The 23,313-nt window shown below is 46.1% G+C and overlaps 1 protein-coding gene across 3 annotated transcripts in view; it reads left to right on the forward strand.

Moving 5' to 3' along the window:
• Positions 1–461: 461 nt before the first annotated feature.
• Positions 462–23,313, forward strand: part of foxj3 (forkhead box J3) — a 60,174-nt gene continuing 37,322 nt past the window's right edge. Inside the window, exons 1-2 of one of the 3 annotated variants that reach the window (XM_023837427.2) lie at positions 462–749; positions 1,355–1,397. The gene's annotated coding sequence lies outside the window, so the exon portion shown is untranslated. Of the gene's footprint in view, positions 750–1,354; positions 1,398–9,575; positions 9,627–23,313 lie in introns of all 3 variants that reach the window. The other 2 variants (XM_023837426.2, XM_023837428.2) reach the window with 2 other exon arrangements.

Raw genomic sequence — 23,313 nt, forward strand, 5'->3', positions numbered from 1 at the left:
TTTTCGATATTTATGACAAAGTCCTGTAAATGTTTTACGCTGATGTTTCTGCCTCTAAAAAGGGAAAATGCCATAAACCGCTATTTAAACAACGCCTTTAGCGCCAGTGATTGCTTCCAGATCCCTTCCAAAGACTATTTCGGAGGATTACATATTTCTTGCGGTGCAGAATGACAATTTATTTTTTATGGATTTATATTTATTATGAATGAATACAGCCTCGGCATGAACGCTATCTTGCTTTTTCTCATCCAAGACGCAAAGTTTCATTTTTATTGGTTAATGTTCACAGTGGTTAATGTGCCGATTCAAAGTGACAGGTGAAACAGCCAGAGCTTCCAGACGAGTTGGGGGGCTAGTTAACTGCGCGAATGTGGACCTCCACTGGTGGCACCGTGCACTGGTGCGCCGCGACTCGCTCTGGTTGGCGCTGCAAGTAGTTCCGGGTGTCTGACGGCGGAGCGAACGAGCGGTTCCCGGATGTTAGCTGGCTCGCTCGCTTCTGAGAGGGAAAAAGCCAACGGCAGAAAGTGGAGGAGCCGATACGAAGGGTCTAGGCTGACCAACGCTGCTGGCCAAGCTGAAGTGGGCTCAACCCGGCGCAAACGCGCAAGGACGCGCCAGCACCAGGGGAGGGGGGAGCAGAGGAAGGACTTTTCCCCCCGGGGGACGAAGAGGTCGGAAGGGCCGGGGGGAGGGAGAGACAGTCGCAGTTTCAGTGTGAACCTGGACCGGTTCAGCATACCACGGTGAGTGACATCGGCAACACGGGGGTCGGAGTTTGAACGAGGCCCGGGGGGAGAGCGGCGTTCTTGCCGCTGCCGCTGCACTCGAGCCCGTGGATTGGGTCGAGCGGGCGGGCCTTGACAGTTTCCCCTCACCTCCTCCTTCGTCACGTTTTGGAGCGAGGGGACTAGGGTAATGGTTTAGTTACTCGGCTAGTTAGCTGGTAGCTGAGTTAGCTGCCACCGGGCGGATAACGTGGCTGGCGCGGAAAACACTTGAAATTGCGCCGCAGTCGCACCTCGACGCGGTTAGTTAAGTTACTTGGCAACGGGGAGCCTGTCGCTTCGGAAGCAGGGGATGGTTAAGGTTGACCTGCGTGGGCTGGTGCATCTGTCAGGTAACCGGTCGTGCCGCCGGCAGCCCGCTGGCTGCCCGGTGTGAGGAGAAGTTTAACGCAGCTTCTTTCCGAAACCCAGGTGCTGGCCGGTCGCTTCTGTACCGCACGGTGCCAGACAGATGCCAAAAACACAAAGCGAAATAGTCTTTGCGAGCTGAGCATCTGAGGACCAGCTCGGACGTGAGAAGACCTCTGCGTGTACCTAACGCGTCTCCCCGCATGTTTTTTCAGATTCCAGGGAAGACTATAATCCACATTTGTACGCAAATTAAAGGTATTGAATTTCTGTATTACTGTTAATCTGTCTGGTTATGCGCAGAGTGGATGCTCAGGGTGACACGCGTGAGGATGCTGACAGTCTTGCCAGTGAGGGTGGACGACACTCTCTTGTGTCTGGTTCAGTTAACTTTATCTATTTATTATTAATAAACTTGACTATTCTTCTAACGACTGGTGAATAGGTTGACTGAGGGTTTCTGCAGTGCTTTGTCGGATAATTGTGTTCTAAGTCTTAGATTCGCTGTATGTCGTGAGCGCGTGTCTTTGATGCCAGACAAAGAGGCTTCGTGCAAACGCATGCGAGCATCGGGCGTACTTTTCATGGTTGCTGTGTATACGGTGATTCTCAGGAATCAGGGTGCGCTAGTTGCTTTAGATCCCGCGCTGATACGCCCACTGACAGTTTATAGACAGGCGGTATTTATAATTGATACACCCCACCTTGTCCTTCCTGGACCTTCAGGTGTGCAGATGGGTCAGAGTGCTTCCTCAATGTCTGACTCTTTCTGTCATATTTTTAGAATTAGATGTCATCAGGTCCATATTTACCATATATTCAGCCTTTCTCATGAATTTCCATTTGTCTGCCTGGTGTCGTAAGGGCCATTTAATTGTTTTCAGTTGAATGGGACATTTTTTTCAGCCTTCCGTTGTCAGTGTGTGTGTGAGCGCCAGTTTTCAGCTGGTCTATCGAGAGATCAGACTGACTTATAAGGTGGCTGATATGTGGCAGTGATACTTTTGTGATGATGACCAACAGGTTCATTTTTTTTCTGCTGTGTTCTACTAAAACATTGTACTAAATATTGTACTAAAATGAGGGTTGAGCTCAGTTTCTTTGGCTGTTTAGTGTTTGACATCCGTATCAGAAGTTTAGTCCTGCACTGGCATGCTTTCAGGGGTGTGAGGTCACCATGAGCACCAGCCTTTTTTATGAGAGGCACAGGATGCTGGGGGATATGATTAACTGCAACCCCTCCTCACCAAAATTTTTTTTGGATTCCATTTACTTTGCTGGTTGGAAACATGTAGGCCGACCATGGTAAAATAAACCAACCAGAATGGGTGCCAGTCTTGTTCTTAGGAGAACCAAGTACCTTTTGGAAACTGTATCAGTAAATGCACAGTACATACAAATTGTTAGTGGGCCCAATACATAATGGAGTGTGTTATCAGTGCCTATTCTACTAACAGGCTGCGATCACACCCCTCCACCGCAGCGCACTCTGCCTTCTGATGTTAATAAGCTTCTGGGGATTTGTCTTATGATGATTCACATACGTTGGTAACGTAAAAGAGTTCTCAGGAAGGGTCATTTTTTTTAATTCCCTCATAGGTGGCCTAAAAATGACATTTTGAATTAATTATACTTGCAAAGTCTGCTTGTTCTCTTGATTTAGAATTAAGAAATGAATATAATTGTAAGGACCCCCCCCCTTCTCTTTAAAGTAGCATTTGTTGAAAAAGAGCTGTGTCATATTGACTGTAGACCTCCGAGACTGCTGTACACTACTTGCTGGTAGAGGAAAGGGGATTAACTGTGTGTGTGTGTGTTTCGGTGGGTAGGTGGGTGGTGTTCACTAGGAATATGTGTAATTATAGCTTTTTATCACCACCCAGCTCCACTGTTCAGTTACTATTGATCAAGTGTTTCCAATCTATTAACTTCACGCAAATGTGACTTAGGACCAGAATGTGAATGCTATCTATCCTGTGACCAAAAAGGGTGGGTCATTGATGTGGGATATTGCCTTGTACAAACTGTGACATTTGGCTTGTAAATGTTACTGGATTTCCAAGACACGGTGATAAGAACATTTGTCTTTTAGCCAAAGAATTACTTGTCCGGCGTTCTGCATATGTGGCCTGCCTGAGCCACTTTGTGTGTTGTTGGTGGGATTGCTTAAATGTCCTTGATTGAGAGCAATTTGGCTCTTTAATTACAGGACAGCTGCCTTGGATCGTGTTGATTGCCATTTGTGGAGGCTCCCGGTCGATTGTTTATAACCGTTCGAACTCTCAAAGCTGGATAGCCTGAGATGTAGAGATGAGGAGTTTGCAATAATTACGTAATTGGTGCGGAAACCTAATTTAAGTGTCAGTTACTGGCTTAGGTATAAGAAATGCTCACTTAATTTATGATGACTTTTTCTCTTAACAGTTAGTGTCAGATGGTAGTTGAGCATTGTATTGTATTAGCAAGCAGATTGACAGAATTTTTGTCCTCTTTTGCTGAAGTTCCGTAGGCTTAGGGCAGCAATGTCCACGCTTTTACAATTTTCAACAAAGGCCTTCATGGTGTTCAAAAGCATGACCGAGGCAGCAGAGAGTTCCTCAGAGGTTCTCCTGATACCCATTTGTGAGGAACATGGTCTGGGCGGTGTTGGCTGTTTGCGGTCACCCCTTTTGGGATCCTTTTTGAAGTAAGATCGATACTGTAGTATTGAATATCTGTAGCTAATTAGGTCTTGGTAGATCAGTGTCTGAAAAATGCAAGATTATTTGTCAAAGGGAATCTTTGGTTTGATATGTTGTGACAAGCAGTCATTGGTGATAATTGACTTCTGTCAATTAAAAATGCTTTTGGGAATTAAGAGCAATGGGGTCAGAGTTTCAAAGGATGGATGATGTCCATTGCTACCCATGTTTCAGGAATTCTAGTGGAAACATTTTGTGGCATTAACAACTAACTAAGGTTTATGCATTGAGATCTCCCGGTTCCTTGCATGGGCAGCTTCAGGCCCCACAGATTCTGTTTAGTTTCTTTGTGGGCCTTTTCAGCTTTGCCATACAGAGCCTGCACAAGTGGACTTTTGCTTCTGTCTGTGAATGTCGACATGTGTATGTGTAAGATGTATTGTTTTCTCCCCCTTATTCTCCTCACTGAGTGAGTGTAGGCTGCTGAAAAGCAAAGCTGACCTGCTTCGTTTGACGCAAACCTCTGTGTTCAGTTTCATTAGTCCCGCCCCCGTTTCAGAGAGTGATTGTGAATGTGTGAAAACTGGTTACAAATCTGGTGGTGTGTGTGTATGTGTGTGTTCGTGCGCAGGCTTCTGACTGGGCTTGCAGGCAGCCCTGCACCTTACGCATACCAATTTGGTCATTTGGAATGCGCCGATGGCTCTCTGCCCGGCCTGTCTCCCAGAAAGCCTTTTTTAATTTCCCCCCTCGTTGAAGTGATTATTCAAATGGCCGTCCGTGAGATGGGGTTATCAGACCCCTGTTGGTAAATGGACTCCTGTGCAAGGCTAATGTGCCCCCCCAGCTCAGAAGCTTCCCAGCAGGTAATTGGTAACTGCCAAGTTAGCGTGTGTGTGTGGTGTTACTGAATCGCAAAAAAAAGGTGGTTTTAATGTCATTATTTCCCCCCCCTGAACTGTTTATATTGACTGTTCCCATGTAATACTGCATATCAACAGAATACTCATAGCTACTGATAAAAAGTTGCAATTAACACATTTTATATGCTGCAAATGATGCAGACCATTGTATTTTATGTGGTACATTACTGTTTAAAAGATGCCTGAATTTGATTTGTGGCTCGAGGTTGGCATGCTCCCAGGCAGCCTGTTTCCTAAAAAGGAACCCTTGACCCTCATTCTGGTGTTCTTTGTAGTCATTTGGGAGGAGGCTGTTGTCCCTTTGGAGTCACTTTTATTGGGAGCACTGACCTTGCTGTGCATCAGCTGAAGCACTCGGAGCACCCATGCTCATAACCCCTCTGCTGGCTTCAAGCTGCTGCCATCCTGAGATGCACAGGAGCTGCTTTGGTACAATCATCAGAGCCTCTTGGGTTGCGGAGGCAAACGTGACTGCGTGTGTCCAAGGGTTTGGCTGGTTAGCTGCATTATTTCCTGTTCAGGGTTTACACGGATTGGAGAGAGAACCTCACTCGGGCATTTGCTTTGTCTTTTTGCTGCTATGCTTCATTGGGCTGGTGTCAGGACTTGGGTCTGAGTTACAGGGGCACGAAAACAAAGCAGAACACAGTTGAGCAGTGAAGTGTATCCTGGGAATGAGGACGAGACAGACTGAATTATCCCAGATTATTGGAACGACTTGTCTCCTCCTTCCTCTTGACAGGGTCTCCTTTGCCTCCCTCCCCCAGCACCCATGGTAATCAAACTATTTATTCATTAATTTCAGGCTTTCAGTTATGTGTAGCTGTTGTGGATTGTTTTGGGTAATTATACAATAGCAGCTTAAAAAATATGGTTGAACAAGTTGGAGGCGCTGTTAGACTCTGTGAGGCACCTTGAGGTGCGTTAAGGTGGGTTGAAGCCTGCTCCGTTCCTACTGGCAGAAACCCCTGGGCTTTCGAAGCTGATTTATTATTAATGGTATTCAGGAGCCAAAGTTTTCGCTTTTGCTCAGTTGGATGCTTTAGTCTATTTTTGCTGTAAATGAATGAATTTTTAACAAGCCCTTTCCCTGGATTTCTGGCGGTTGCGGGAAAGCAGCGCAGGCGCCCGCTCCCCTCCCGGGACGGAAGAGCAAGAGCGAGCTCAAGCCAGCCGGGCCTTCACGAAGCCCGGCTCAGATGGCCGTTTGATTTTCATGATTATCCCCTTCGACTGGGCAACAGCAGGAGCTGCGATGAACCCGTGGGCCGGAACTGGCAGCTTTGCGCCAGGGAATCGTTTTATAACATGTCTGTCGCAGACTCTGGCGTGTGCGTCTCATCGTTTCATCAGGAGTGCCTTGAGCAGTCGCCGCGCACCTGCTTGGGGCTCGTGCTCAGCAAGACAAACTCGCCGAGTGGGTCTGCGAAGGCTGTGATGATCCTCGTGATCACTCTCCAGCCAGCAAACATCCTGACAGAGTGAGAGGGAAAGGGATTCTCTGCTAGGGGAATGAATGAATGTGTTCATTAGGAAAGTAGCACGACGTGCTGGCATTTGCATGTTTAAGTGGCTGTGAGGTCTTAACACCTTCTTCAGAATGTGTCTCTGTAAGTTAGTTGGACCTTTGCCACTCAAGCTGCAGAGATTTGGTGCCTGAGTATGTGGTAGTTCTGGCCTCATTACTGCTGTTTGTCCTGTAGCATATTATTGAGTTTCATTTGAAATGATAAACCCCAAGTTAATAGCAATAGCTCAGTTGTGATACTGTGCATAATTTGAATTATTCCTGCAGAGTCTATGAAGGAGGACTGAGTTCTTGCTAAGCTTGCACAGATTAATTGAGGTCAATACAGCACCCATAGTACTATTTGATATCTTTTTTTTAATTACAGTGGCCTGATTGAGTAGTGCAAGGTCAGCTTGGTGTCTGGATTCAGTACTAGTATGGTGTCTTATTTACCTCTTAAGGGTGTTTGCTACCACTCCCCCACTCTCTCCAAGGCAGTCTGTTGCGAATCGCCCACAGATATCCTTCCGAAGGCCACAGTGGCTACTCTGAAACGTTGTCTGTTTTGGTGGTTTATTTCTGAGTCTCCCATAAACCAAAGTTGCGGTTAGTGTTGAAGCCTGTGTCATCCTATAGATGTTTTAAGTGCTGATGGCTTGGTTTGAAATGAAACCAGAGATGGCGTGGTGCTGTGTGAAACCACAAAATGTCTAACTCTTCTTAAGAATTTCCTAAAATACTAGAAAGTGTTTTGCTCCAAAGAGGGCCCGATTTTAATCTGCATCTATAATGTTGGTGTGTGTGTGGTTTGCTTAGGAGTTGACATGTCACTGAAATCCCCAAAGGGAGCTTCTGTTGTACCTTTGAAAGCAGTTGCGTATGTGCTTTGGGTGAGAATGTGATGAACCGATGAAAGCCATAATATAATTGCCTTACGTCAGCATGCCCATGGCTCAGGTTCAAGTCTATGCATGGACTGAGGCTGCATATTACTCTGTTATGACACGTGTGCTGCCAGGTGCTTGCAGGAGCCGTCAGGCGGATCTGTGGCTCTGTTCTGTTCGTTTGTCGGGCGCTTCTCCCTAAACCGGCTCTCTTCCAGTTTGGCCCAACAAAGGCTGGCTTCGTCCCTCTGCCGTCCGTCGTTATGAAATTCAATAAATTTTGTCCCGCATATCTTTTTTAAATGTGGAGGAACATTCCATTTGTGATTCAGAAAATCCCTATATGGAGCCAAGAAAGCTCTCAGTGGGGCTGGAGGAAACTCTATCTACTGAGCCTTGGCCCAGCATGGTGATTGACTGCTCCCCAGCTGGTAGCCAGCTAGCCCCTCGGCAGCCGGGCCATGCCAGCGCCGTCTTCCTCGCCTGCGTGTCTCCCGTCGACTAGCCCCTTGGCAGCTGGACCGTGCCAGCTCCTTCTTCCTTGCCCGCATGTCTCCCGCCGGCTAGCCCCTTGGCACTGGCGCAGCCTGGCTGCCGTCTTCCTTGCTCGCGTGTCTCCCGTCGACTAACCCCTCGGCAGCTGGGCCGCACCAGCGCTGTCTTCCTCGCCCGTGTGTCTCCCGTCGACTAGCCCCTTGGCAGCTGGGCCGCACCAGTGCTGTCTTCCTCGCCCGTGTCTCTCCTGTTGGCTAGCCCCTCGGTACTGGCACGGCCCGGCTGCCGTCTTCCTCGCCCGTGTGTCTCCTGTTGGCTAGCCCCTTGGTACTGGCACGGCCTGGCTGCCGTTTTCCTCGCCCGTGTGTCTCCTGTTGGCTAGCCCCTTGGTACTGGCACGGCCTGGCTGCCGTTTTCCTCGCCCGTGTCTCTCCTGTTGGCTAGCCCCTCGGTACTGGCACGGCCCGGCTGCCGTCTTCCTCGCCTGTGTGTCTCCTGTTGGCTAGCCCCTCGGTACTGGCACGGCCCGGCTGCCATCTTCCTCGCCCGCGTCTGCCGTCAGCTAGCCAGTCCTCTGCTTTGCAGGGCCCTGAGTCTGAGATTTTGGAAGGACCCGTCGTGTTTCTCTAGTGACTCACATTTCCTTTGGACTGTGAGCTTTTCCCTCTGTGTTGATAAACAAAGGAAGGGGGTTGTGCGGATTGGGGGGAGGGGACTGAATCATCCAGGAAGTGTGTGGTGGGACAGTCCAGCCCTGTGCCCATTGGGTGGAAGCTTTTCACTACCAAGCAGTGGTGAGGAGATCATCTTCGGGGCTCTAGCCCCCGGTGCTGGACTGCCATTCCCAGTTCCTCTCTACTTCACCACCACCCCCCCAAACTCTGCTGTGATCTTCACTGGGATGGGGAGGAGGAGCCTTGTAGGCTTTCCTAAGCTTCACAGACGTGCCAGTATGTAAGTGTGTACCCTGCAGCAGATTGACATCCTATCCAGGGTGTACCCCTGCCATGTGGCCTCTACTGTCTGGGATGAGCTCCAGACTCCCCCACGAACCAGTACTGCATAAGTGGCTGGAAGATGGAATGGTATATGTAGTTCCCAGACTGGTGGTTGTTGTATTGTGTTTAAAAGGCAAATATCCATGATGTGAATATACAGCCTTTGTAAGTAAGAAATCCATATGTATCTTAGTACAGAGGCTGGACGTGGGCTCACCGTGGTTGGTGGTTTATTTATACAGATCAGCTTATCGATTCAAACCTTATGTCAGCATCAGAAAAATTGCTTCAGACTAGTGCGGCTGGCTTTGTTTGGCTGCAGTACTATTTTGGGAAGATGAATTGAGCTTCGGTTACCTTCTCATTTAAGGTAATTTTGAGTTGGATTTATTGTTATTATAATTATTGCTGTTACTACTGCCACATTACTGCTACTACTGTAGGATGGATACTGGAATGAAGTTTAGCATTTAAGTACGTAGCCGTTGTGGTTACGGCCTCCTGCATGCGTTCCGTGTGCTTGGAGGCAGAGTCGGTGGTTCCCCAGGGAGCTCAGTGTTACCTTTACTCAGTCCCATATTCATCTTCATGCCGGCGACAGAGAGTCACAAGAGACCGACTGGCCTACTTTCCAAATCTTCTAGGAGTGCCAGAGACTTCTGTTTGCACGAGAATAACTTGAGCAAATAAGTCGCTTTAATTGCAGGCTGTGTGCAGACCTCAGGGCTGCATAGCAGGTAGTGTGTGTGTACTACTTTGGATGATTAGTAGTTTGCTACCCAAGTTATATGTGCATATCAACTGATTGGTGCTCGGATAGCGTATTAGTAACTTATATGGTTTATTTTGGATTCGGATTTCCTTGAAGAGGTTACACATGAAGAGGTGATTTATTGTGTTTATTAACCTCATTTGTATTGCATATCTCTGTGTGTCATATTTCAGATAGCTGAGCATACTGGATGGACTGTGGAATTTGTAAATGTGGTCACTGTGGTAAGTGATACTGATCGTTTGTAGAACACTCTGTAGGATAGAACGCTAGCATCGTCTGGTGATGTCTGAGGGTGAAAGTAGAGAAAAGAGCTAGTAAGTTTCTTTCCCTTATGGTGTTAAACAACACCTTACACATCACAGGTCAATAATGCGTTGTCCATGCTGCAGTTGGAAAGCCACTGTGTGTCTATTCGGACTGTATTAGCTTTACCTGGGGATGTAATTGAAACAATTACCGGCGAGGTCCGTAATTTTAATCCAGTCTGAAAATGCCATTTCTGTAATTATTACAAGCCTCCACAATAAAAATTCAAATTGCTTTCTGCATTGCGGTGAACGCGGACCTCTGTCGGTAATAGGAATAGTGTGAATTGTCATCCCAGTAATAAGGTCATATCTATAAAGGCACGCATCTGTTTGGTAAGGCTGAAACAGCATTTATCTACTTAAAATCAAGCTTAAATGGGTATCTGACAGTCTGACACAGGCTCTTCTGTGGCAAGGTTTTCAGTAGGTGCCGAGCAGTACAACATGCCGTGTGCACTGATTTGTACTGTAAGCTACTGTTTGGTTTGGAGGAAAAACAGAGTTCTGCTTTTGTTTGATTAGTATGTTAAAGGGATAGGCCCCCACAAAAACGTTCTTTAGTCATTTGCTTTTTTTTTGTATGTGCTAACTCTGATGTTAACATCCTAACTGAATTATTAGTGGTCATTTGTGGGGAATTACATATGTTTCTTAATGTCTGAATGGGCCAGTCAGATCACTTTACAAATTACGTACTGAACTACCCTGGGTAAAACTAATCATGTCCCAAAAGGGCTTTTGATGCGTCCTTGAATTATTTGGATGCGCGGTGAAAAAGCCAATAAATGCCTTGACAATGCAGTAGAAGAGCAGAAACATTTTACATGTAATATTAACCTTTTGGTAATTACTGCTCATTACCTAGAAACCTCAAAACAGATGTTTAAATAGCAGGAGACCTACTTGTGGAAGACAACTTTGCACTTAATTGTTTTAGTTAGGTTGCTGTATTCACTTTAACTGCTCTAACAATAAATTCTTCTGAATGGATTTTTTTTTTCTCAAACCAAACACCCATATTTCTTAATTTGTGTAAATGATTAATTGTATTGTTTAAGATTTCTTGCAACATGTGATTAGTCCAGTTGTTTTTTTTTCTTTTTCAAAGCACTTTCGGAAAGTTTGCTTGCTTCTGCTGAACACATTTTCAAATCAGAGTAAAATGTATTAATTGCTGCTTAACTGCTAATTGCTGATAATACCCTATAGCTTTTAGATGTTCTGTGTAAAAATGTTGTGTTTCTGTTGGTGGTTCTGTAAGTCCCGTTTCAATGTGTAGCTGGTGATTGTACTTCTGTCTTACTGTCTGCCACGTATTATTCTGTTAGACTTGTCATCATTGGCCCACATGAAACGAGGGCAGACTTCTCTTCTGTTCTGAGTTTGAGGAACGTTTCTGCTCAATCATGTTGCATTATGATCATGCTTCTCTCTGTGTATTAATCACTTCACACCATTATCACAATGGTTATAACTTAATGGTTTACAAGAATGGCAGCATTTTCCAGTTTATTTTATTATGACCGGTCCAGAAAATAAAAAAAAAATAAGCATGGCATTTTAACCTCCTAGGTTTTATGCATTCAATTGCTTGGTCGAAGAAGGGTTTCCAAACTTTTCTTCTTTATGACCTTGAGTTATTTGGAAATGTTAGTTTTTGTTCTTATTTTATTCTCAAACCTGCTCTTTTCACTGTCAATAGTCTTTCAGCATCATACATACAGGCATGCAGACTTTTATAAGATTGTGTAAAATAATACATGGTGACGAAAAGTGAGTTGCAACTAGGGCTGCACAATTAATTGTAAAAAAAAAAATAAAAATAAAAAGCACTATCGCGATTGACATCTCTATGTGATCTTTCTAAATGACCTTTGAGAGTACCAAAGTGGCTGTATGTTACAGGGCTGGCTGATGTGCAATATTAATACCATCATTGGATGTTGTGTGTGTGCAATTCTTTCTTCGTCAGTCAGCTAGATTAAGGTCAGATGACTTCTTTCAATTCTGTAGACGGACCTTATAGCGCAAGGAGTTACATCTTGCTAAAACATTTTTACTCTCTCATAGGAAAAAAAAATGATCAAGTTTAGCAATTTTAGTTATTACTTTTTCAAGATAATCTAGTATATGTTTAAAAATCAGTTTAAAGTTTAGCTCCGCTGCCTTTGCATGAGCGATGCATGCGTTCTCCGAGACACAACAATCATAATCATTTTCATCCTTGCTATTTAAATCCCTCCAAGATGGGTTTTTGAGAAATTTGTTGAACTCCTTTTTAGTTTTATAAATACCCCAATATTTATTACAACAAATCACAGTGCAATACTTAGAAATTTTCCAGTACCGTGCTGTCCTAGTATATTATACAAAATACTTGTATTTCTTTTTATCGTATCCTGATCTCTGCTTCTTCAGACCAGATCGCAGTTAAAGCTTGGGTCACTTCCTTTGTCCATGTATACATTATTATTATTTGACCACATTTATTGTTGTTTTCTGAAATTCAGAAATGTTTTCAAGACATCAGTTGTATTACATTTCAGGGGCAGACTATTTGCATAACTGTTCAACAAAGACAGTGTTTCAAGTCCCACCCGAAAGTACTGAAATACCAAAAAAGTGTCCCACTGGGACTTTTGGTACTGGAACTTTTGGTTTTGGTTACCCTAACTGGATGGCCAATTGAACATTTCCTTTCTGTTGACTTATGTTTGGCACAGTCATGTTTTGTTGTGTTTCCTTTTGCAGTTTAATGAGTGCAGTAAACATTTAAATTTAAGGGGAAAAAAATCATTACGGTGAATTGTGATCTCAATTCTAAGCAAAAGAACCACAATTCACATTTTTTTTTCAGAATCGTGCAGCCCTAGCTGCAACTGTTCTGGGTAATGGCATAGCAGCATGTGTATTAAATTTTTTAAATAAACATGTATGGCCATGGATCTCTGCTTGCTAATCTCATATTCCAGACAAGAAATATCAGTGATTAAGGTAGAGAGGATACTTCAGGCAGCCAGTGAGAGCAGCCAAGTAAACTGTTAACGGGCTTAGAGTAAGCGGAGCTGCTAAGACAGAAGCAGTAGTAACTTGGTTGCTCAAGAATTTTAAATTTGACAATGTCAACGGAGATGCAAATAATGGTAACTTCCCCCACTTTGAAAAGGAAAGCTGTAGATGCACGGTGGCTTATGAATAGCTTGTTTTGAATTGGCTGCTATTTTGTATAAGTAATCTTGGGAAATATGTAATGTTTTTAATTGTCAGGTGTTGCATAATTTGCATGTCTACCTCCTGTCTGTGCTCCTTGCTGCTGAGACATTTTGGCTGAGTGTCATTGGATTTTGAAGGTGACACACACTGAAAGTCCCAACTCTGGTATCGATATTTCCCTGACATTTCAGTCTTGTAGTGTTGCTTTAAGATGCTCATGTAAGGCAGGATTGTACCTCAGCCAATATAACCAATCAGAACTAGAGCTTGCACTACTGGAAACCCCCTTTCGCACCACCCCCCCCACACCCCGCAGCCCCCCACGAGGTGTGAGTTTAGTCACTTCTTCTAAAAATACTCCAGTGCCTCCGCTTCTCTTATGAGTCCACTGTCCCCAGGTCGGATAGCGCTTGATCCCTCCCAAGTTCTGCAGTCCGTCTGACGTCACAGAGGAAGGACGGTCAGGCGAGCCTGTTTGGGGCCTGTGCCTTGGTACTAGTGCAGCCTGCCTCCTTCAGTGTGTGCCTCTGAGTGGCCTTTGTCAGCTTATCCATTGTAGCCGTCTTCTCTGCAGCCATTCTGTGAAGTGAGGAACCAGAGGCTTGATGAGTTTTCGGCATCCCCCTGGCGTGTGCTCTGTAGAACATTATAAAAGCATGCGGCTATTATTCTTGTCATTGTTTCTCCCCCACTTGGGATTTAAAATCCCTTGCTGATGGCAGTGCAGGATAGACCTTCCAAGCAGTGGACCCTGCCAGCCAGCAGGTGCAGGTATGGAAAGGTTGCATACATGTATATGAATAATCCCTTCCTCTACATTCAGGGCCAACACTGGTGTGGGCCAGTCATCCAGCTGGCGCGGAAGGGCGGGCTCGAACCACCACCGGCCCAGGGAGCCGCCAGCGCCCGTTCTCGCCAGTTCTCGGCCAGTGGTTTGGTGCTTGCACCAGCGGCCCTAGATTCTGGTTGAGTCACGCAGCCTGCAGCATGACATGCGACTTTCGCCAAGTGAGTCATCTGCAGCACAAAGGCCCTCAATGTGCAGGGCAGCTGTAAAAAAAAAAAAAGAAGTGAAAGATAAGAGCTTTTGCTGGTCCTCCTGGCTGAGGCTGAGCCTGAAGCTCACCAAAGGTCCACATTCCTCTGCAGGCGTTTGTGACAAAATTATTCTTTTCCCAGTTGTGAAATGAGTGACATAAATCAAAGCTGTAGAGCTTTCCAGTCAGTTAAGAGAATTTACAGGCGAGCATGTGGAACCTTGTTACAGTCACACCTACCCACCCGCAGTGGTTATTTAAATGCTGGTGGGCCTGGCTTTTCTTAGAACCGCATCTCCTAGGCGATGTCCATGTGGGCTGCGAACTCCGCTTGGACCTCGCACCTTGGATTCAGATGTGGGAGCCTGATCCAACTGTTTCCATCCAGGTGGATGAATCCAACCCATTACGGCCAAAGAGGCTTTGCGGGACTTTAGGGACCCCAGCAGGGTGAAACGGGACCCAGCACAGAACTTGCCATTGTTCCCCGTGTGTTCGTTGAGCCACTATTAAATGTTCCTTCGAGCCAGTTTTGCAAGAGTTTTGTGGTTCCTTACAGCAGGATGGAGGTGTGAAGCCATGTTGAACTGAGGAATTCAACACACCAGGCTTCCTGATGTTGCTTGGTCAGATAGTGATAGTGATAGCTGTCACAGAATGAAACCTGCCTGTGATGAATTCAGTTTGATTGTGTCAAGAATTGGTCGTAAGCAATCCTGATCTATTTTTGTGCCAACACAAGTAAGCAATGGAAAATAGGGAATGATAGTCATTAGCGCCAAAATTATGCAGTTGCTGATCGATGGATGCAACTCCAAAGTGGAAGGGAGTCTCTCCTGATTTGTAATTAATTTTCTTCTTTTCATCATGGAAAGGAGTGGCTCTCGGCTGCTTTCTGTCAGATCATTTCTGTGAGTGAAAGCTGGCTTTAGGTTAGTGTACCTTGTGTATCTCATATGATGTGTGCCATACAGCCTAGACCAGGATTATTCAACTCACGGTCCTCAAGGTCTGAGCACTGCTTATTTGCCAGCCTTCATATACCTGTGAGCTGGGTGTGAAGATTCTGCAGCCAGGCGGAATCAGTAATGATTAAACTTACTATCTGGGAGAAATAAAAACAAGGCCTGGATTTGTAATCAAGGTCCAGATTTGAAGAGCTCTGCCCTAGACCTTCTCTCCATCCTTCCATTTCAGCCTCCCCCAGATGTGGCTATGTGTCAGTTTATCAATCTGCTTGTTTTTATTGGCCTATGCAATGATTTGGCCCTGTGAAGGCAGGAGAACTTGCATGCTGGTCACAGCATGAGCACAAAAAATGCTAACGCAATAAGGAAAAGGACCAAATTTCGGGCAGTGACCACCATGTTTCATTAGTGTTGAGCTTGTGTGTTTGTTTTTCCACATCATATTTAGTAGTATTATTTTTATTGTTATTCTTACAGTTGTACCTCATGGTCCTGTGAGTTAAATGTCTGTCTTTGTAATTGTATTAAAAATGGAGCTGGGCGTCATCTTCTCCTGGAGAGCCCCCTGAGAAGAGTTACTTTTAAAATATTTACTGCAGTTAGAAGATGTGGGTGAAAGGAAACGTGCAATATGTTCATATTCTTGATCCTTGATGTACCCACTGATAATGGATATAAGTATTAGGGTTATAAAATTGTGACCATTTAAGCACGTAACTAACATCACGAGAAAATTATCGTGCGTTTAGACTTAGTCACTGTCTCTTTGAGGCATGCAGAATAGTTTTTCTTCCCCCCTCATGACTCATGCCTTGCTTGAGGTTGAGGGTTTATGTGTGTGTGTGTGTGTGTGTGTGTGTGTGTGTGTGTGTGTGCACACGTACGTGCACAATTTTTATACTGTGCTTGCAATCACACTGTGGAGAAATGGAAATCGGTGCAGCTGCTCACTGTTGAGGTGAGGTGCTACTCAGTGATTTGATCTGCAACCTCACCTGCGTGGATGATACGGGAGCTCTGGAAGGACACAGCTCTGCTGGTCTGGAGCCTGCAGGTAATGAAGTATAATAGTATATAGTTGTCTGTGTGCATATCAGACACAAATGTTCATCTTACCACTTTCATAGCTGATCATGTATTGGTAATCTGCTTAATTCAGGTGTTTTACATGTTTGTGTTTTTTTTTTTTTTCTTTCGAGGAAAGTGTGTGACCAGCAGTTGGTAGGGTCCATTGGTCTTCTCCAAATGTGCTAATAACTCTCACGTGTAGAATTTCCTGGGGGTTCTGCCGTAAGCACTCTGCTAATGAGACACATTCTCTATGGGGTGGTGGCCAGTTGGGGTGTGAGGGGAAGCCGTTTTTGTCAAGCGCGTTACGGTGAGATTCCGTGACCCTTATCACATGTGTATGATTTTCTGTTTTTATTTTTTTGTCTTTCCCTCCCAGGGTAGGAGGTGTTGGTCATGGATGAATGATGGGAAACTGGGTGTGGTGACCAGGGGTGATTTGGTGGGAAGACCCAGCCAGAGAGGCCTGCGGCAGTGGGAGTTGGGGGGAGGGGGCCCACATGGCTGGGCCGGCCGGCCGCCGCTCTTGGGGGTGTGTGCATTCTGCACCACCAGTGCTTAGTGGCTCTGTCTGACTGACTATGCAGATGAGTGGGACCTTTGCAGAGGCGAGTGCAGCGATTTCAGTCCCATCTCCTCCCATTCTGTTACGTAGCAAACGTGCAAATCCAAGGTGAGGAGTACAGCTTGTTTTGTGCGGGGGGGGGGTAGTAGCAGAATTTAAAGTAGAAAATATGACGAACTGGGCGACAAACAGCAGCAGAAGTGATGGAAAGTGGGTTAAAAAAACAACTGCAGAATCCAGTCATACCCTGATAGGCGCGGCTCAGTCCTCCCGCTCAGACGCCATCTTAATTAGGTTACTGACATCTGACTTCTGCTGCTTGCTGTTGGTGCTAATGCACTCTTGGGGGAAGCTGCAAATGGTCTCGGTAATTACATTTTAAACACCCATCAAGAAGTCAGAAGCGTGCAATGCAGCGAGTTATCTGACGAAGCCCTTGAAGTTTTTAAAGCTTTGTGTTGGCTGTCTGGTGCCACTCACCCAATTTTGTGTGTGTGTGTGTGTGTGTGTGTGTGTGTGTGTGTGTGGTGGGGCCAATGGGACAGCGGGATGATGGCAAATGGAGTAAAGGGTGGCCCCATGGACAATATTCTGCACAGAGTGCAGGTGGGGGTGCTTAGAAGGGATGTCGGTCCATGGTCAGGTCAGCCCCGTCTGTGCTTCACTGTTCAGGAATGAGGGCGGAGGTGGAAAGTGGGTGTGACTCATGGTGGGTGGAATGATCTTCATCAGTCATTGCCCAGTTTATAATTGGTGCAAACAAAGCAACCAGTTGGACATGGGAGATCCCAAGCAGTGATTGACAACACAAGATACTACTGCTCATCTTGATGTTTTGAAGCATCATTTTCTTGGACTTCCTAGAACCCCACCAGCACCTTATGGCTTCTCCTAAGGCTGGTGCCATGTCAGCTTCCTCTGCTTTGATTTGTTTTCCTGCTATAAAGCTTTAGCTGAACGTAGGACCAGTGGTTGAAAACAGGGTGGCCTCTCCTTTCTTTCTTCTTGTAGTGAGAGGTCATAGGGGAGCACCTTGGATGAAAATAATGGATAATGACTTACCCCACAATGGCCACCAATCATCTGTGAAGCTGCCACAAAAGGGCATTTTGGTGTGATGATGTCTGCAGAGAATGCTGAGCAAGAGGACTTCAGAGTTCTGCAGAGTAACCCTGGATGACATGGTCATCTCTCCTCCTGTCATCCCTGCCAAGTCTTTTTTGAGGTGCTATTTGTGTTGAGTCTTGTGTGTTACATTTCTGTCTGTGGGCTGGGGTGTCTGTGCTCAGTTCTCCATGCAAACTCAGCTGATCTCTCTGGGAAGAGTCCTTCCATCCTGGCGCGGTTCTCACAGAGATGCAGGATCACCTCGTGCCAGTATGTTTGTTGTGCTGCCATGCTGTGGTCTTTGTTTGCCAAACAAACTGGTTATGCAAGGGCTTTAAGTGCAGCCAGCTAGTGATCGTGTTGCACTATGTGTGTTCGGTCCTTTTTGTGGTTCCTTTACTTTCTGCACTAGCCTGCTCACATGGACTCAGTGTGTTCATGTGCCATGATGATGTTCTCCTGAGAAATTGCAGATCCCATGCCGTGTTGTAGCTCCTGCATTATTGGGGTGATCTCGTTGCTATCTGCCGCATTGCTTTAGGCTGTCTTTTGATTTCTACTTTCCCCCCCCCCAGTTTTTTTTTGTGGTTTTAAAGGTGCTCCAGCGAATGGGCAAGGCTTCGTTTGAAGGTTGAAATGGGTGGCATATCCCTGAAGAGCCTGATTGGTGAGGTAGCAGCTTGCAGTTGGGTGTGGGCCAGGCAGGTCTGCAGTGTCACCCCCCGTGACAGCCTGTTGCATTGCAGTGGCGGGTGGTGCGTCTGACGAAGACCGCTGAGTCTATCAGCAAACGAGCTGCTCAGTTGAACTTTGTAGGAAGTGCTTTCAAGTGTGGTAGGGTTGGGGAGGGGGGGGGGGGTGGCTCCATGATGATTTAAGACTCCTTCTGAATGAGTACGAAAGGGACTGTAAAAACTTTTTGCTCAGGGAACTGTCAACGGTTTTGAATTTAGGAATGTGAAAGATGTCTGCCTGTTTCAGTGATGCAACACTTTCCATAGTTTTGATGTGAAAGGTACTTTTTGAAAACTGCCTTTTAATGGCTGATAAGTTCAGTGGACTGCATGGTGGAAACTGCATGCTTTGGGCTGGCCAATATCATATCGATATTATATCGTGCTTGCTCAATATTCACCTGGGCTTCAGGTGACAGACGAAACATTTGGCCAGACTCTGGCTTTTCGGTATTATACGGACGTTTATGCCCACAATTTCTTAATAGTTTGCCTAAATTATTGAGCCATTTTATGATGCCCAAAAGTAAGTAATCAGTATAAATTCGACATATCCTCATGTTTAATAAATGTGTTGGACTGCAAAAAGTACCGCCACACCGCCGACGTCTTTTTCCTTGTTTATCCGCAAGATCTCCTCTTTTAAAAGATGTCATGGCCGCTGAGCTGTTCCTTTCTTTGCCGCCGCTTCAGTTAATATCACACTGAATTATACCAAAACAGTATTATGTGGTGTGCTCCGCTAACAAAATTTAATAAACATAAAGATACGCAAGCTTATAAACATTACTAACTTTTGGGCATCACAAAACATCTCATTAACATTTTAGGCGGGCTACTAATCTGCTTACCAAATTGTGGGTGTGAATAAATGTCCGTATAGTACTGAAAAGCTGGCATCCGGCCAAATGTTTCGCCCGTCATCTGAAGCCCCAGTGATTATTGCGCATACACGATATAATATCGATATATCGCGCTGCCCTGAGCATGATGTCGGTTGCTAAAACTCCGTGGCCCAAGTGCATTTTATTGCAACGGCAATAGAAACTGTTACAGCAGGACGATACCACCTCCCTGAAAAAATAACAACGCGGCCTGAGGGTTAAGAAGCCGCAAGAATTGGAACTATTTGGCATGTTGGAAGCAGGAGGGAGGAGCTCCATCCACAGGTAAATAAAAACCCTGCTTCTCCTTCCAAATGGCTCCCCTCTCCCCGCAAGCAGTTGGTGCCAGCATCCTGTGGTTGCAGTTAAGACTGCACAAGACTGTTTGGCTGCAGTGGCCGTGGTAGCGTGCAGGATTTTTTTTATTGAAATGTTTTGAGGTTTTCCCCTGTTTAAGTCAAGTCAAAGGGAGGGATAGTGAAACCTCGCCTGTTTGTTTAGAAGAAACAGTCGAGCTGCTCATCTGGCGAAGCAGGCCAGCAAGCTGCTGGGTGAGGAGGATCCTCCGTAGCCTCCAGAGTCACCTGTGAGGCTGTTTTTGTCACGTACCGCAAACAAGTGAGGGCTTTGCAAGGAAACACAGAGATTAATGGGTTAGGAGGAGCGAGCCATTAGCAGTTACTGCTGGAATGCATTATGAGGAGTTAGCTTTTTCTTCAGCTCTGCTGCGGCTCATGCAGGCCTCGACCTGCTGCTGCCCATGTCCTCCTCTGATGCGAAGATGCCGTAAGGAACCCAAGCGCATGAAGACATATAAACGTCTTTTTGGTTTAAATATGGGACTTGCGGGGAGCATGGTTCCAATCCCCTCGTGGACTTGCATGTGGCGGTACTTCAGAACCCAGTGAGGGTTGAAAGATCAGTCTTGTCTTGCACTGGAGATCCAGTATGCTTGGTGGTGTAAGGGGTGATCGTGTCAGGTCGGTTCTCCTTGCAGGACTTTGCCCTGATTGTTCCACTCTCTGCTGGTTGTTCTCCTGTGCTATGCTCACCCTTTGCTCAGGTGTTCAGTGACTTTACAATCCCCTTACTCAGGATGCCCACACTCTGAATTTGACGTCATATTTAAATATAAATGTTGCTCAGACATTCTGCAGAAGATGCAGATGAACTTATACAGCCATGTTCCTTGTCCTGCATGCTTCTCTGCTTTTTGATAGATTATGGTTGGTCTCCCTTTACAATGGGTGCTTCTCGTCAATCATTACTTAAAGTAGAATAGGCTGCTATGACAGGTCATCCTGCCTAGATCTGTATTGCCTGGGGTGACCCTGGGGTGAAAACTATGGGGTGTGTCTCTACCCTGTCAGGGGGTATCTGTGTCTCCTCCAGATCATTGCGAAAAGAGTGAAACTGGAGACTATGACTAAAACTTACACCAGCACGCTTCCTTGTTCAGTCCGCATGAAGTCCAAAGCAGCATTGTCCGGGGAGCAGGGTGTGGCTATCAGCCGGGGCTGCCGCCACCTTTTAGGCATTCCTGCACCTGATGAACTACAGGTGAATGTCTTTGTGTGCATAGTTTTAGCGTGTTTTGAAAAATTTTGCATTACATGCCACTTTCTGGATTTATTTCCCCATGTTCTTCATTTTGTGGTCCTTTTTTTTTATGCCTCTTGCGAAACTGTCATTCTGAAGTGGGTTTTGCTCTACCTGCCTTGCTGTAGGCTCCGCTTCCGCGCTTTTTGGCCCTGCTGTGGGGCGGCTTGGCTGGCAGCAGTGCTGGCGCAGCAGCGGGCTGTGGTTTCTCAAGATTTGAGAGAGCTTGGCACCGAGAGCCGCCCCCGCCCACCGCCAGGCGCTCATTTCTGCCATGGAGAGGTTCACGTCTTGGTTTGGTCACAGGTCATAGGAATTCCCCCTGTGCATGCTGGGAACTCCCTCCCATGTTATGACTCACTCCCGCGTTTCAGAGGTTAACCCTCAATGGCTAATCATCAGTCTTTCTGTCACTAACTTTCTCCATTTTAAGCAATGTCCTGCAGTAATTCTTCCCACGGACAAAGAGAGAGTGTGCCTGTGGCTGCTGGGGTCTAACCCATTTGTATGTTTGTGTGTGTTTGTGTGTGTGTGTGTGTGTGTACGCGTGTGTGTGTGTGCGCGTGTGTGTGTGTGCGCGCGTGCGCGTCTGCCCACTAAGAATTTTTTTTTTACCGTGATCTTTATGTATTATGTATATGTTACATTGTGGGGTGATAAACCTGTTATTTTTAAATTGTGGAGACTATTTTTTTTGGTCCCAACAAAGGTTGTCATTGTTGTTATTAGGGTTTTTCCCCCATAGAAATGGACAGTCCTCACAAAGAGAGTGTGTGTGTGTGTGTGTGTGTGTGTATGTGTGTGTGTGTGTGTGTGTGTGTGTGTGTCACGCTCTTGCCATTAATAGATCAGAGGAACAAAATGGAAAGCATGATTGTGACACACAAGGTCACGTGTCAAAGGCCAGGGTATCCACCTCTGCTCTATCAAGGTCGGTTCCTCTTGGTGCCGCCTTGCCAGACCTCTCCGACCCCTGCTTCAGCCACTCCCTTCTCCCCCTCCTCAGGCTCGGGGGGTGGGGGGGGAGACACGAACGGCACATTGCCGCATGAGGACTGATGCGAGATCTGCATGGAAAGGCTTCAGCTGCAGCTCTCCGAGCGCAGCCTTTATCAGCTTAATGACGATGTGGCACCCAGGTCTGTGAGGCGGAAAAACATTTAATATGCCGTTAATTATTTCTGAGATTGGATATTGATTAATGCAAATAATGTAAAACGCTTTTAATTATAGCCTGTGTGTCAAAGCCCGGCAGAGGACGGGTGGCGTGGCGTTGGAGACAAAGCAGGGAGATCTGTTTGAACCGATGCCAGTTCAGCTAATGAAACCTTATTCTTATGTCAGTGGTGTGGTTTTTTATTTTAGGGGATGGGTGTGTCATTTATGTCTATGATATTTGGCAGTGCCTGCCAGGTTGAACTTGGGTGAAGTTTTTATGTGATGGAGTGGAGCCTGGAAACAGCTGAGCTTCTACCTGAATGCTACCTCAAAGAGGCTGTGATTGAAAGTGATTTATCTTTAATACTGGTGAGGTGGCTTCTCATTGCTCTGCGAGGTGCACAGGGGAGACACTGGCTGAGGGACAGTTCTCAGGAATAGGGTGTGTGCAGTCTCTTGCCCTGGGTCTCTCCCTGTGATGAGCTTTTGCTGGGTCTGGATCCGTCGGTGTAGTGAACAGCGAGCTGTGACTCAGGCCAGATACCTTCAATCACGGGAGCTGCTTTCTCCGCTCCCTGGAGAATGGCCATGACATGCATCTCTGCATGCCGCTGCCCCCCCAGCACGGAGAGGAGTGCCCAACATCCTCACGAGGTGTAATTACCATCGTATAAATTCACATCCCTCCTGGTGTGTTTGGGAGGTTTATTGGCCTTACTGTGCATTCTGTGTCTGAGTGTGCATTTTTCAGAGATGGGGGGGGGGGCTCAGCTCAAGCCTGACCACTACTACAAAGGGGGTTTGGCGCCCTGAGTACATGGCAGGCATCAATTCTTTAGCAGTGCCCCCCCACTGGTTATTTGCAGTCACTGTATTTATGTTCTGATTCAGATGCACACTTGCAGAGCTTGATTGGAGGGGTTTGTAATTCCTTGGGGAGCTGGGTACAGTTGTGGTAATGTAGTGTTGGGGGTGGGGGGTGTTGGTTGTAATTCCTTTTTGGCTAAACCACCCCCCCCCCCCCCAATCTGGGCAAACACCTTCAGTGCTGATGCTCAAATGGCAACAATTGACACATCGTTTAAAAAAAATAGATAAATAAATAAAGAAGCACAGTGTTGGAAATAATGACTGGCTAATTAATGTTCTCTTCCTTTGGGTGGTTTCAGTGGAACCATTAAGCCTTTAATGGAGAGGGAAGACTGACATTTAAAGCCTCTGCCATTACCTTTTTTCCTTTTAATGGAGATGAGTCTGGGCTCCCGTG

Source organism: Paramormyrops kingsleyae, chromosome 8 (genome assembly GCF_048594095.1).
Source record: "Paramormyrops kingsleyae isolate MSU_618 chromosome 8, PKINGS_0.4, whole genome shotgun sequence".
Classification (NCBI taxonomy): domain Eukaryota; kingdom Metazoa; phylum Chordata; class Actinopteri; order Osteoglossiformes; family Mormyridae; genus Paramormyrops; species Paramormyrops kingsleyae.